At 59.0% G+C, this 13,682-nt stretch overlaps 1 protein-coding gene and 2 long non-coding RNA genes across 4 annotated transcripts in view; 2 read left to right on the top strand and 1 right to left on the bottom strand.

Moving 5' to 3' along the window:
- Nucleotides 1-688, top strand: part of LOC112485470 — a 1,656-nt gene extending 968 nt beyond the window's left edge. The window contains exon 3 of the long non-coding RNA XR_003048456.1: nt 118-688. This is a non-coding gene — a long non-coding RNA (uncharacterized LOC112485470). The remainder of the gene's footprint in view (nt 1-117) is intronic.
- The window catches only part of SORCS2 (sortilin related VPS10 domain containing receptor 2), a 377,827-nt gene that overhangs the window by 199,253 nt on the left and 164,892 nt on the right, over nt 1-13,682 (bottom strand). The gene's annotated exons all lie outside the window — the stretch shown is intronic.
- LOC107196196 lies at nt 2,041-6,517 on the top strand. Of its 2 annotated transcripts, XR_003048455.1 has the most exons (4): nt 2,041-5,177; nt 5,467-5,627; nt 5,819-5,871; nt 6,028-6,517. It is a non-coding gene; the product is annotated as an uncharacterized LOC107196196 (long non-coding RNA). The 2 variants fall into 2 exon arrangements; XR_001517561.2 differs by having other exon boundaries at nt 2,041-5,627.

The following is a 13,682-nucleotide window of genomic DNA, read 5'->3' as shown; positions in this document are numbered from 1 at the left end:
CGGCTGGCAGGACCACACCACACTCCCTGATGAAGGCGGCTGGGCGTGGCCCTGGGCACATTCACCTGAGATGCACCCTCTACAAAGAGAGAAATCGATTCTGGGTTTAATCACCAGAGAGAGGAACCCAGTTTGTCTCCACCAAAGACCCCCAAGAGAAGGCCAAGGGAACGTCCAGGGACCAGCCTCGGTGAGTCCGCCGCCACCCTGCAGACCTCCAGGGCTGTGGGCTCAGGCCACATGCCCCAGGAGCCTCCCGGGGGACCTCAACCCCAAGTGGGCCAAGAAAGCACTTTTCAGAGCTGTTGTCAGCACAAGGTATCTACGGGCTGCTCCACAGACCAGTGAGCCTGGGACCCCCGCCTGCCACAGACCGGCGAGCCTGGGACCCCTGCCTGCCAGACCCTCCCCCTGTGCTGCCCCTGCTCCAGGCCCCAGAACCTACGGGGCTTCACGAGGAAGTCACTGTGGTCCCCGAGCCTGAGGAATCGTGTCTGAATCCTGGCTCTGCGGCGCGTGAGCTGGGCCTTCCTGCACTTAACCTCTCGGAGCCTCAGTGTCCTGTGTGACATGGGGACAATGACGTGGCCTTCCAGAGCTGAAGAAAAGATGGGGAAATGAGCGCCATGTGTCCACAGTGGGCCTGCCCTAACTCAGGGTTAGGGTTAGGGTCAGGGTTACATTAGGGTTAGGGTTAGGGTCAGGGTTACATTAGGGTTAGGGTGGGGTTTAAGGTTTGGGTGTGATGGGTTAGGGTTAGGGTGGGGTTTAAGGTTTGGGTGTGATGGGTTAGGGTTAGGATTGGGAGGGTTACATTAGGGTTAGGGTTAGGGCCAGGTTTAGATTAGGGTTAGGATTGGGTTTAAGGTTTGGGTGTGATGGGTTAGGGTTAGGGAGCGGTGTAAGGTTTGGGTTAGGGTTAGGGTGGGGTGTAAGGTCTGGGTGTGATGGGTTAGGGTTAGGGTTAGGGTGGGGTGTAAGGTCTAGGTTAGGGTTAGGGTGGGGTGTCAGGTCTGGGTGTGATGGGTTAGGGTAACCGCTAGTTTCCGGGTTGGGGTGGGGCTGGAGCTGGCGTGTGTATCCCGGGGTTCGGGCGGTCCTTGCTTAGTGATACGTGTACGAAACATCGTGGGTAACTGTAGGTGAGATGCTACCGTGACGTGACGCTGTGGACTCTGTAAGAAGTCTGTGACTGAATAAGTCAGTAAGTGTGAAGCTGCCATTTCGCAGGCGCACCTGCCCGCCTGTCCTCTTCCCTCCCCTCCACCCACCCGGATGGTGATCCTTCTCACTAGGCCGACATACACGCCTCCTCCAGGCAGCCTTCCAGGGTGACTCCAGACTAGGTGGCTGGTATTTGATTATACCCACTGTTCCCACAGCAGGCAGGTGTGAGCTCGAGCGTCACACCTTTGGGGATGGGCCTCATCTCCTGACCTCCTGCTCCTCCCGGACGCCCGGCACCAGGAAGAGGCCCGTTCCAGGGAAGCGCTCGGCTTTGGAGCCGGCCCGTGGGTGCGCCCTCGCTTCCATGTGGCTTCCCTCCTCACTCCAGTGTCACCTCTTTGTCTGCAACACTAGAGGATAATGGCCACGTGTCCCCACAAGGCCAAGAGGACGATGTGCGATAACACCCGCCTGACACGGAGGAGGCTGACAGCTGACCGCCCCTTCCCTCCCTGACACCAGGCTGAGAGGCGGGCCGAGGCTGCTGGCTGGAGAGACACAGGCCTGGCTGCCCTGCGTGATGCCGTGCCACGTGCCCCCAGTCATCCCGGCTCCAAAGAGGACCCCCATCATCCCACAAAGCTGGGGCTTATCCAGCCAGTCCGTCTTGGCTGCTGGGGACCCAGGGCAGGGGGACCCAGCTGCGGGAACAGAAGCCAGGGGCCACCCTGCAAGTCCCGAGGTCGACCCGGCTCCTTCTCGCTGGTGGTGACTGTGCCACTCCCCACTCCCTGTCTCTGCACGTGGCGGCGGTGGGAGGGAGGGGCTGCGACCAGGAGCGGGGTGGGGGTGTGGGCGGGGGTGTGGGAAGGGGAGACGTGTGCTGCTCTCTACGAAAACAGAAGCCACGATGCGACCCTACAAAAGGCCTTCGCTTCGGAAGCTTTCGCCGAGACTGGAAGGCAACTGTGGGACCGCGTTTTGGTGGCGTGGGTGAGGACGGGGGTCTGGGGTGGTGGCACTTGTACCTCTCCTTACAGGAGGAATGGGCAGGAGGGTGGTGGCTGACGCGGCCAGGGCAGCTTGAACACAAATGACGCATTCTCCATGAAAAGGGCTTGTCCTCAGACCCCTGTCTATGGTCCCCTGGCTCTGCCAGCACCCTGCGGCCATGTCAAGTAGCATCCCTAGGGGAAGCTGGGTGCGGGACGCCTGGGCTTCCATGATTTTTATGATTTTAAAGTCAAATGTTATAATAAAAAGAGAGAGACCCGAAGACCTATCAACCAGATGCAAAAAAAATGGTTTGAGACTGTGCAAGCCCCCCACCCGCCTCCCTCTCACCTCTGGGGACCTCGGAACATACCCATCCACATGGGCCCCAGATACGTGCTGGGCCTCGGCCATGCTCAAGCCCACTGTCAAGCCAGCCCTGTGGACAGAGACCTCAGCCCGTCACAGAACAGCAGTGGTGGCGGCTCCCCCGCATGACGGGAGGGCCCCGCCCAGGTGTCCCCAGCACATGGGGACCAGAACAAGTCACATGAGCCATGGCCTTGAACCTGTGACCCCTGCCCACTTGAAGCCATAACCCTTTTTCTCTGGTACGTCAATGAGGTACAATGTCCCCAAAGGAGGGTCGTAGGGGGCAGTCCCCTGGCCCCTGAGCTGTCCACACTGGGAGGATGTTTGCATCCTCCAAAGCCCCATGCCCTTCACACAGCCAGCCCGGCCCCCCCAGTGAGACAGGTGTGGCTTTGAGGCTAACTTCTGCCCACAGAACCCATAGAATGTGGCAGGAGCGACCTGCGTCACCTGCCTGCCTGAGCCATGAAAATGTCCTCTTCCCCATCACTATCCATTAAAACAACAGTGCTTCAGTCCGTCCTGGACCTGCACTACGCACCCTACGGACATTATCCATCAATGCTCCCGACAGCCGTGGTCCCCGGGACCCATTTTGTCCCCATTTTGCAGGCAAGGACACTGAGGCACACCGAGGGAAGTTACTTGCCCCAACTCATACAGCTCAGACGTGGCGGGGTTGGGCCTCAAGGTCAGCAGTGTGACCCTGGGATGCAGCCTCAGGCCTCCGGGGGACGGAAGGTCTGCACAGTGCACCCCAGCCTCGTACGACGGCATGGGGCAGATGGCGGCAAGGCGTGCTTCCGCTGCACCGAGCCCCCAGCCCACGCTTGGGCCTCTGGGGATGCCCAATGAACTGGCCTGAAGCGGCCTCCCCTCCCGATGGACACCCGGGCCTCATGGACCCCAGTGCTGGCCAGTGGCCGGCATATTCACTGGTCCGGCACTGGACACGCTACACTCATGGGCTTTCCTTGGTCTTGGTGGTGCCCACAGGAGCTGGGCTGCAGCTGGGGGCTGCCGGTGGGGGGGCGCTGTGCAGCACCGCTCCCCCAGAGCCCACCTGTGAGCTCGCCGTGACCCAGCAAGGACCCCATTAGGCCTTGCGTCCGGCTTTGCACAGGACGTCTCACAGTTCCAATTCCAGATCGTGGCGGGGCCGCAGTCACTTCTCCTCTGCGAGCCTGTGTGCAACCGAGCAGTGACAGGAAGGACGACTGAGTGGTGAGGCTTCGATGTCCCGCACACACTGACTCCCATGCACACCGTCTGGAGGTGGCGGGTCTCCATCCCCACACCTGCTACAGCACCTGGCCGGGTTCGGGAACAGACGAGTGAATGAACGGACGAGTGCGCACACGAATGCACAGACGCGATGCTCCAATCAGCTGTGACGGACAGCTGCCCACCTGAGCGGGCCCGCCCCCTTCGCACCTGCAGCCTCGCCCTGTGTCCTGCTCCCCTCTGCTCCGCCTTCAGCTCGTGTCCCTCGCACGTCCCTGGTCTCACCGGGGGCATCCCTTCCTCCCAGGGCCTCGCTGCAGGCACGTCTATCTAGGAAGACTTCCAGAACGCTCCCCACCTCCAGTCTAGGTTGGCGGCCATTCCGCGACCCCACAGATCCTGGACATAGTGTTGAATGCAGCCCCCAAAGCATGCCAGGAACTGTGACTGTGACCTCGCTTGGGGAAAGGGCCTTTGCGGAGGTAATTAAGAGCTCGAGATGAGATCATCTCGGAGTCTGTGAGGGGGCCCGAAAGCAATGACGCACGTCCTCGGGGGAAGAAGAGAGGTGACGCACAGGAGAAGGCCACACGAAGACGGAGGCGGAGATCAGGTGATGCAGCTATGGGCCGAGGCATGACGAAGATGCCAGCGAAGCCCACAGCCGGGAGAGGCAGGGAGCAGATGGCCCTCGGCCTCAGAAGGAACCAGCCCTGCCGACACCTGATCTCGGCCTCCGGCCTCCAGGCTGGGAGGCAACAAGTCTCTGCTGTCAGTCACCGGTCGGCGGTGCCCTGTCGCGGCTGCCCCAGGAAGCAAATACCCCGACTGCCAGCAGCTCTCAAGCTTTTTCCTGTCTGTCACTCTCAAAGTCCACAGTGCCCCCGAGGGCAGGCACGTGGCTATCTGCTCTGTCTCCGGGCCCCACCAGGATGGACGAAGAATAGCTCCGGGGAGGGCTGAACGACGGTCCACGCTGTTCCTGCCCAACGAGACGTCCTCCCGCCCGACTGCCGTGCCCACTTCCAATGTCCCCTGGGAGCCACCCTGGACTCACAGACCACTCTCCTCCTCTGTTTCCGCAGGAAAGGCCACCTGTACTCATTCTTGTTATCGGTTGAAGCACGTCCCCCCAAAAGGTGTGGAAGTCCCAGCCCACGGTACCTGTGACCTTGTTGAAAAATAGGGAAACTGAAGTGAGGTCGTTAGGTTGGGCCCTAACGCGATGTGACAAAAAGAGGAGCTTGGACACAGAGCAACGTGCACGGAGGGAGGGCGAAGCGAACACAGTGGAAGGAGACTGGCCACCTACAAGTCCAGGGGCTACTGGAGCCACCGGAAGCCAGGGCAGCGGACCCTCCCTCGCGGCTCTCGGGAAGAAACCACCTGCCGAGACCGTGACCTTGGACTTCCGGCTCCCGGTGAGAAATCTCTGCGGTTTAACCACCCTGGGTGGTCATCTGCTATGGTGGCCCCAGGACAGTGACACCTCTTTTCCAGACGAGGACACCGAGGTTCAGCTTATTAGAGGTGACGCAGCTGGGAACCGGAAGGGCTGGGGCCCATTCGGAGAAGGGTCGGGAGGCTCCTGGGGTGGCTCCCTGAAGGTCTCCTACACGCCGCTCCCCGAGAGCCGCCTCAGGAAATGCTGGGGTCCCGCCGTGGGCGGAGACGGGTGACAGCCCTCCGTCAGTCAGGCGCCTTTCGCAGGCACGAAACCCAATGTTTAAAACAGACAGCTGAGAACGACGCTTCGAAAGGGCTCCTATCAATCTAACCAGTCAGCAGAAAATGACTAAGAACATCGCCGATCCATGGAAAATGGCGTTTTCGCATCAAATCTGTCTCAGGGATAATGTGTATTTCAATAGGTGGGTCTTGGTAGACTTTTCCACCCCAGCTGTCCTGTGAAAATATTATTTACTCTCCGTGTCTCAGAGCCTGACTGAATTCCAGTTTCGCCCATCGCTCCTTTGCAATAGTCACTTTACGTAAAATTATGAATAAAATTACAAGATTCTTTTTTTTTTTTTTTCCGCTGCTGTTCAAAACGCTGCTCCAGTGTTTCTGGCTGGAAGAGCTGGCATTTTCCGCCTCTGTCCTCGGCAGTAACAGGTAATTGGATAAACTGGGGTGCAGTTGCTACGGCCCCCCTCCGACACGCGGAGCGCCCGGCGCCTCTGGCGAGGCGGGTGGGAAGGGCTGATCCTGTTCCCACCAGAAGCCGCCCCCCAGCCCCAGCCGGAAAACCACATGCTCATTTCCCCCTAGAATTTTTCCTCTGGAGACGAGGCCATCACGTCAAACCGAGGAGCCCGGAACGAAGGAGACACAGCTGAAGGCGGAGGGTGGCCTGTGGTGACACCCGGCTGGCAGGGCCGAGACTGGGCCCCGGTGGGCCCCGGACAATGTCCTTTGGCTTTATGGAGTCCAGACAGGCTGGCCACCCCAAAGGCCAGCCTCGGGACAGTCGGGAGAGCAGGGGAACCGGTGGTCAGGTACCAGCTTGGGAGGGAGCCGCTCGGGGCCCATCTGACCTCTGCGAAGACTAATTTATCTCCCCACGAAAGCGAGAGGGAAGGACAATGCCACCCTGTCCCTGTTTCGAGAATCGACCCCCTTAACCATCTAGGGAGCAAGATGGCGTCTGGGAGCCCGAGACACCTGCCTCCCTAAGGTGTCTCCATAAGAACATGAGCCGCCTCCTCCAGAAGAACATTAACAATGACATTTGACGGCCGCGTTGGTATAAAGGAGAACATAGTCCCATTACGTATCAAAATATTTCCTTGACCTAAAACATTTTTTCCTTCTTCTGATGTTAAAGGAAATTAAAACATTTTTATGGGATCCCAAATGTCTTGTGGGCCCTGGCGTGGAGCCCTGTGTCTGTCACCACCAGCCCCCCCAGTCCAGCCCCTACTTCCCTCCCCCATCAGCACCCCCACTCTGGACTGACCTGCAGTCTGCCCCCCAAGTCCCCCTTGCCCCTGGTTCTCAAATGCAGATGGATGGTGACACCCCCTCCCCTCCCCAGGGCAGCAACGTTGACGTTTCCCCTGTTAAAAATCCAGGGAAATCCAGGGACATCTGGGGAGCCTTGGGATGAGACACGTCCACCTTCTGGGCATCATTTCAAAGAGAAGGGCGGACACGGCACTGATAAGGACGAATCGGGGGCGGGATTCGTGGGGGCCTTGCCTTCTGAGTCCACACGCTCACTCGCCCCTGCCTGGGAGGGGAAGGGAGGAAGGGGACCTTTTAGGTGCAGCTGCCCTAGGGAGGCCTTTGATGTCACCTCCTGGGAAAGGCTGGCTCTAACACCGCTGGCCTTGGGCACAGCCTGCTCCCCCAGCTCCTCCCCCAGCTCTGTGCCCCACGTGTCCACCAGGCCACCCCTGGGCCATGAGGCTCTCTCAGCTGGGCTCGCAGGTCAAAGTGACCGTCCCATCCCAACAGAGCCAGGAGCAGTGGCCAGGGCCGGGCGGCCAAACAGCTCCAGGAAGCCAGCGTCTGCTCGCTGTGGGGCCACCCTCGCCATCTGCACCAGGCGCCAGCAGGAGCACACATCCTTACGAGCTTTGAATCAACCCGCCTCCTTTCCTCAAACAGGAAACTTTCACACCATTTCCATAAATGGCAAAGCACGCGTCACCTCCGCAGAAGCCGGAGAGATGGGAACCGCCAGACCCGCGAAACGGAGCCAGCTCGCTCCTGTGCGTTTGGCAGGACATGCCCGGGGCCCAGGGTCTGCCCCGCTTCACCAGAAGGAGTCGAGGGCTGTCAGCAGCGTGGCCGCCCTGGCGCAAGCTGCTCCCCTCCTTGTCAGCGTGTGTTGGGGAGGGGATGGAAGCAGGGACCCCAGCGTGACAGGAAACATCGGCGAAATCGTAGAGAGCTGTCGGCAGCTTAGGCGTCTGTTTGAAACGAGGCTGAGAGCGGAAACCCGCCCTCTGCGGGTGCTATTCCCGTGACACCCAGAAGGCCAGACTCCGGGGCGCAGGCTGCAGCTGTCCCGTGCACGGCGGGCCTGCCTGGAGGCCCAGGTGGAGCCTCAAGTCCCAGGCCAGCGTTGGGGGTGCCCTTGAGAACAGTGGCTGCGGCCTCGTGGGCCCGCATCTGGGCTTCCCGACAACACGAGCGGCCCACGCCCAAGGGGACTCTTCTGGTGACGTGTGCAGGAGCCGCTTGCGGGCACTCTGGGTGTTCACACCACTTCTAGAAGTGGCTGTGACTGGGAAATCTGAGGGGGCCTGTGGCTCATCCTGTCCCCAGCCGGGCTCTGGGTGGCCAGAAGGCAGAATGTAGCCGCAGATGCGGGGGAGGGGGCCGGAGCCCCAAGAGGCAGCTCATCGCGGTCGGGCTTCAAACGTCTAAGATGAAGAATTTTAAGAAAAGAATTTTTAAAATAACATTTGGCAATTTCTAAAAGGCGGGTTTCTGCAGCTGTCTCCACCGTGTTTCCTAAGCGAGGTCTCGGCCTGAACCCTACACACAAGGCGACAGATTTCTAGAGAATCCTTTGCCTCTGCTTAGAAAGAGGCCAGGAAAAAAAAAAAAAAAACCTCCCAGGGTCTGGAGGGTTCTGCGCCATTCCAGCTAGGCAGCCTTGCCAGTGCGCCATGTCTCCGAGCCCTGGCCGACCCACCTGCAAAACGGGACGTGAATACTGTCTGTCTGTCTGTGGTGAGAAGGACGCCAGGTGGGGAGACCAGTACCTGTCATTCTGGTCTGTGGAGTGTGAAGCCCCATCCACACTGTCACTACAATTGCGGCACCTCAGCCAAGTGGCCTTGAACTTGCATAGCTCATGTGGTGGGCGCTCCCACCTCCCAAAGCCCCACCTCCTGTTTAGCTGAACCTTTTCCCCTGAGTTTCTACCCATTGTCCAGATCTGCCTGGGGGGCCACACAGGCCGCGTCTGCTCCCCACGACCGCCCCACAGTCACCCAGCAGCAAGCGTGACCTCCCGTCCCCCACCACGGCTCGGGCGCCCAGCTCCCGCCCAACCCTCTGCAAACCAATCAGCGAGGGCGCGAACCGCAGCACGAAGGAGCTTCCTGAAAGAATCGGATTTTCAAAGCAAGTCCGCAGGGCGAGCCGGCGCGTTCTCATGCGGCATCCTCGGCCCCCTCCCAGGACGGGGTCGGGAGGCCACGGAATTCCACGAAAACCACACACTCCTGTTTCAAGGTGTGCGACGGGCACACTGATTGCACCAGATCGATGCCGCTGGAGAAACGAGGAGCGGACAAGAGGCTCCTTTGCAGCCTGTCCCAACTAAGGTCCCTTAAAAACGCCAAGAATTAATCTGTGTCCATGTGGATAAGGGGGCAAGAAGAGGAAAGTGACCTTCCCTCTGAGACCCCCACGGAATGGGCCCGAGCTTGGGTGGGGCAGACCAGGGTTAGCTCTCAGCTGCCAGTGACCCTTCGTGTGGCGAGTGGGCCTGTGGGGAGCGGAAGACACTGGTAGCCGCTTGGGGACGCCGTGGGCAAGGCCTGGCACACGGGCCTTGGTGGGGAAGGGAAAGGGAAGGCACCCCACAAAGTGCTTTAACTTATCTGAATGGAACCCTCTAACATAAACATCAGCCAGGAGAGAAGCGATGACGTGTATTACAACAGGAAGTTTCGCTCAGGTAACGTCCATCGATCAAATTGGTTTCATTTTCAGATGAATAAGCACGACCCTGGCTTGTTCAGGTTAATTATTTCAGGTTAGTCTAAGGAATTCTAGCTAAAAGCAAAGGGACAAGAAATACAGCCTACATCATGAAAACTGGGGTGTACTGGTAACTTGTTCAGACAGAAGGAAACGGTGGAAAGGGTAGGTTCCTAGACACACGCACAAGGAGATCTTCGTTTCTGAAATCTAGTTTCGGAGCTCTCCCCGGGGGCAGTCACTATCTTCCTGTGAAGGACGAAGATGGAAACAATCCTGTTGGGACCCAAACATATGGCTGAATTGCGCCCTAAGTGTAGCAGATAGAATGCTCCCTTCACGAGAACGACCTGCCATAAACCAGAACTGTCAGATCAGGCTCCACATGTAAAACCTCCCGAGCCGATTTAGCTAAATCACTAGCTTGGCGTTTCATTACCGGCGGTGACAGAGGGCACACTACCGTCCTGGGTGGAGGAGCACCCTGCCGCCATCACTTCAGGGCTAAAAACAGTCATCTCCATCAACTTGACAAAGACAAAAACCCTGAATTAAGAGTCCTGTCTAAAATTAACAGTGATTGAAAGTTAATGATGAGGCAAATTTGGCAGAACTATTTCAACACGCACCACAATGTGCTCTCGGCTTCCAGATGGGAAGCTGAAGTGATCAGTGTCTGTCAAGATCCAGCTGAGACCATGGCCGTGTGGCTTTGTGAACCTCTCGCGTCCACTGGAATCAGTCCCTTGGCAGAAGGTCGCACATTAAATCACAAGATCTCGCCACGCACCACGAGAGCGGCTAACCCGATCACTGTCCCCAGTTCTGGGGCTGGGCTAATCCATCTGCTTCTCTACATTCCAAGCTATAGCTCTGCCACAGACAAAATCAGCTCCAAATGGATCTTAGACCTAAAGCTCTAAAACATCTAAAACAGGGAAGCGAATCTTTGTGACTGGGGGCTGGTCAGAGACTCTTAGACAAAATAAAACACAGCCCGGGAGAAAATGTTTGCCAAACACACATGTGACGGAACAGTAGAATCCAGAACTCATAAAGGGCTCAAACGATTCTATATTACAAAGACAAACAATGCAATCAAATGGCCCAAAGCTGGAACATTCACTCTTCCAAAGGAAAGATACGCATGGCGGATCAGCCCAGGACAAGATGCCGAACAGCATTAGTCGTCAGGGAAACGCACGTTAAATCACGAGATCTCGCCACGCGCCACGGGAGCGGCCAGGATGTCCAAGCTGACGCCCGGTGCCACGAGGGGGCGGGCAGGCAGGACCCACGGCTCGGGGGAGGGGACGCGAAGGTTGGAAAAACTGGGTGACGAGTCACATGAGCAGCACACACGTGTCACGGCTCCCGCTGTGCTGGGCCCCCCCGGCACCGTCCCCGGTGCTCCCCACGGCCCTGCAGAGTAGCCTTTATTCTAAAGACGAGGAACCTGAGGCCCAGACACGGCCATGGTTTGTTAGTGCGGCTGCTGAGTGACGAGGACTAGGCCGGGACCGGGACCCACGGCGAGCTGACAGGACTCGCCCCACGTCCCGCATCCCGCGTCTCCCGGGCTCGGTGTAGGCGACGACCCTGGCAGCTCAGTTCACCCGCGGTCATTAGACCACCAGCCCCCGGGGACTTCCGCTGGCCCGGCAGTGTGGGGGCCGCTCTGTGAGCACAGCCGTCTTGGACCCCAGGGAGGAGGAAATAACCAGGCTCCGACTCAGTTTACCTTTTTCCCATCGGGTAACGAACGGCGCCCGACCAAGACGCCAGAACTTGGAGAAGGACCGAGGCGGAGCGCGAGGCCCAAGTATCCAGCAAGGAGCTTACGATCCCTCTGAGGAGCGGTCGGAAAGGAACGGACATCGCCATGGAAACCAGGGAAGTGTCGGGAGTTTCTCCAGGGGGCTGAGAGCAGCCACTTCAGGTGTGCTCCAGGCTAGACATAGTGAGTGACCAGCCCCCCACGCCGGGCACAGGCAGCCTGCCGGGACAGGGCCCTGGTGGCCTCAGACGCTGGGCAACATCTACCCACCACAGTGGGGACAGGCGGCTTCTCCAAACCCAGGATCAGTGGAGGAAGGGGGAGCTGTGTCCTCAGAGTCTGCAGTGGGTACACACTTGGCCACGACCCCCACAAACCTCCTCAGAAATGTAGCAGAAGGGTCCATGGGGACACTGTGGACCTTGGACAGACAGCCGCACATGCCCGGCTCTGTGCGTGGAGCCCTCCGCAAACTCTCAACAAACACCGGCTCCCACCTGGCGCCAGAACAACCTGTCCCCGGCCTTCAGGAGCCCTTGGAACAGGGGGAGAGAGAGGGAGAGGGTGGCAGCCTATGCCACAAGGCCCAGCGCAGGCCCCTGCAGGCCGAGGCACCTCGGGAGAGGCCGGAAGCAGCACTGGCAGCTCCCTAGGGGACAACGTGAGGTGGGGACGGCGCCAGGCAGGCGGACGAGAAAGGAAGCACGAAGCACAGGATGGTGAGCCGCGGCAGCGACAGGCGTGGGCTCGCCACGTAGAACAGCGATCAAAACAGAAATCACCAGGGCTCAGCCTGAGGGGCCGGCAGACGAAACGCAGTCGCTTCCCCCAGGAAGTGGCACGTGGGGTGGGGCTCGAGGACAGCGATCGGGGCAGTGGAAACTGGACGGGCAAGAGCTGGCCGCCTGCCACACGGCCTGCACCTGCACACGGGCCGGCACGGGGAGAGGAAGAGGGCCACGTGGGGAGGATGGGCGAACCGATCTCTTTTTGGAAAAGCTTTGATATCGTTGATGTGTAATTTTTCAATAAAAAATAATTAGTCAGCCCAGCTGCCACGGACCCTCATTTTAAATAGTTTTACTCGAGTTGTTAATTCTATTCTCAGCCTCGTTACAACTAATTATCGGGACCTGAGGCGCGGGATTCCAGATGGACGGGTCTGTCCTCGGACGCGGCTCCCCGCCCGCTGCCGGACAGCGCCGACCGCTCGCACAGAGCAGGAGTCCCGGGGCCCAGCGCTCGGGCCCTGTGCCCAGGCCCCACAGCAGAACAGAAGGAAAAAGTCTGCGGAATCCCCAGGGTGCCCGGCCCTTCTGGACAGTGGGAGGCCAGGGACTCACGGCCCAGCTCAGGCATTAAAAGCTGGTGACCTCGAGCTGGGCTTGTGCCCTCTCCAGGCAGTGTCCCCAGGCCCTTCCCGGGGGGGCGATCTGAAAGGAGGGTGCAGCCCAAATGCCCTGGGCAGCAGTGAGCGGGGCTAACGGGGTGCCGAGGACCCGCCCACACGGTACCCAGCGCCACCGTGGTCACCATCGCTATTGTCCCAGCTCCACGGATGCAGAAACCACGGCTCAGAGAAGGGATGTACTTGCTCTTGGCCAATTTCTTCCCTAAAAGCTGCTTCTGGGACCAAGAGTGACCTTTTTTAAACCACGTGCGGGACATGACTTGGTTCGTCACTAAAATCAAAGGGGCAGCCCTTCTAGGGGTGCACCAAGCGGGCAAGCAGGACTGAGCCTGAGGGTGAGCCTGAGATTTCCCCGGGGGGCAGGCCCCTGCTTTAGGGAAGGGTCCCCTCTCCTGACATGTGAGCAGGGGACAAGGTGCCTGGGGCTGGCAGAGCCCTTTGTAGGAAGAAGACTCTGCAGTATTTCGGCCACTCTCCGACCCCCCGCAGCTGAGGATTCGGGGCCACAGGAAGCTCAGCCATTCAGAGGCAAAGCTGGAAACCCAGCTGACACGCAGCTGGGGTGGCACGGGAAGGTGGCAGAGGGGGCGTCTGTCCCTAGCTTGTGCTCCAGAGCTAAGCTCGGGGGTCAGGTTTTGGGCTTCTGCCAAAGCCTTCATTATGCTTAGAGAATTTTTTTTTTAAGTCGTCTCTTTGTTTTCCTGCTCACCCCAAATTTATTTAATAATAAAGTGCGCGGACTCAGTGTGCGCTCCACGGCCCCGTGACAAGCGGTTTCCTGGTGAGTGTCATAGCCGCTGCTGAGTCCTGAGCAGGTGCGACCTCAGGGCCTGCCAGTGGTCTGCAGACACTCAGCCTGTCAATCAGTCCCCAGAGCGAGAGGGGTAGTCGGGGTGCTCTCTGAAGACGTGCCCAGCACCCACGTTTCCTACTGCACCCTGTCCACTGTCACTGTTAGCCAGCTCAGCAGAGGTTATTATTTAATCCTCCCAACGACTCTGCAGCGTAGGACCACTCCCATGTGATAGATGAGGGACTTGAGGCTCAGGGAGGTCAAGGAACTTGTCCAAGGTC

The sequence above is a fragment of the Pteropus alecto genome, unplaced genomic scaffold, assembly GCF_000325575.1.
Source record: "Pteropus alecto unplaced genomic scaffold, ASM32557v1 scaffold5, whole genome shotgun sequence".
In the NCBI taxonomy this organism is placed as follows: domain Eukaryota; kingdom Metazoa; phylum Chordata; class Mammalia; order Chiroptera; family Pteropodidae; genus Pteropus; species Pteropus alecto.
The sequence above is the reverse complement of the archived record's forward strand: the minus strand, read 5'-3'. Positions and strand labels throughout refer to the sequence as shown.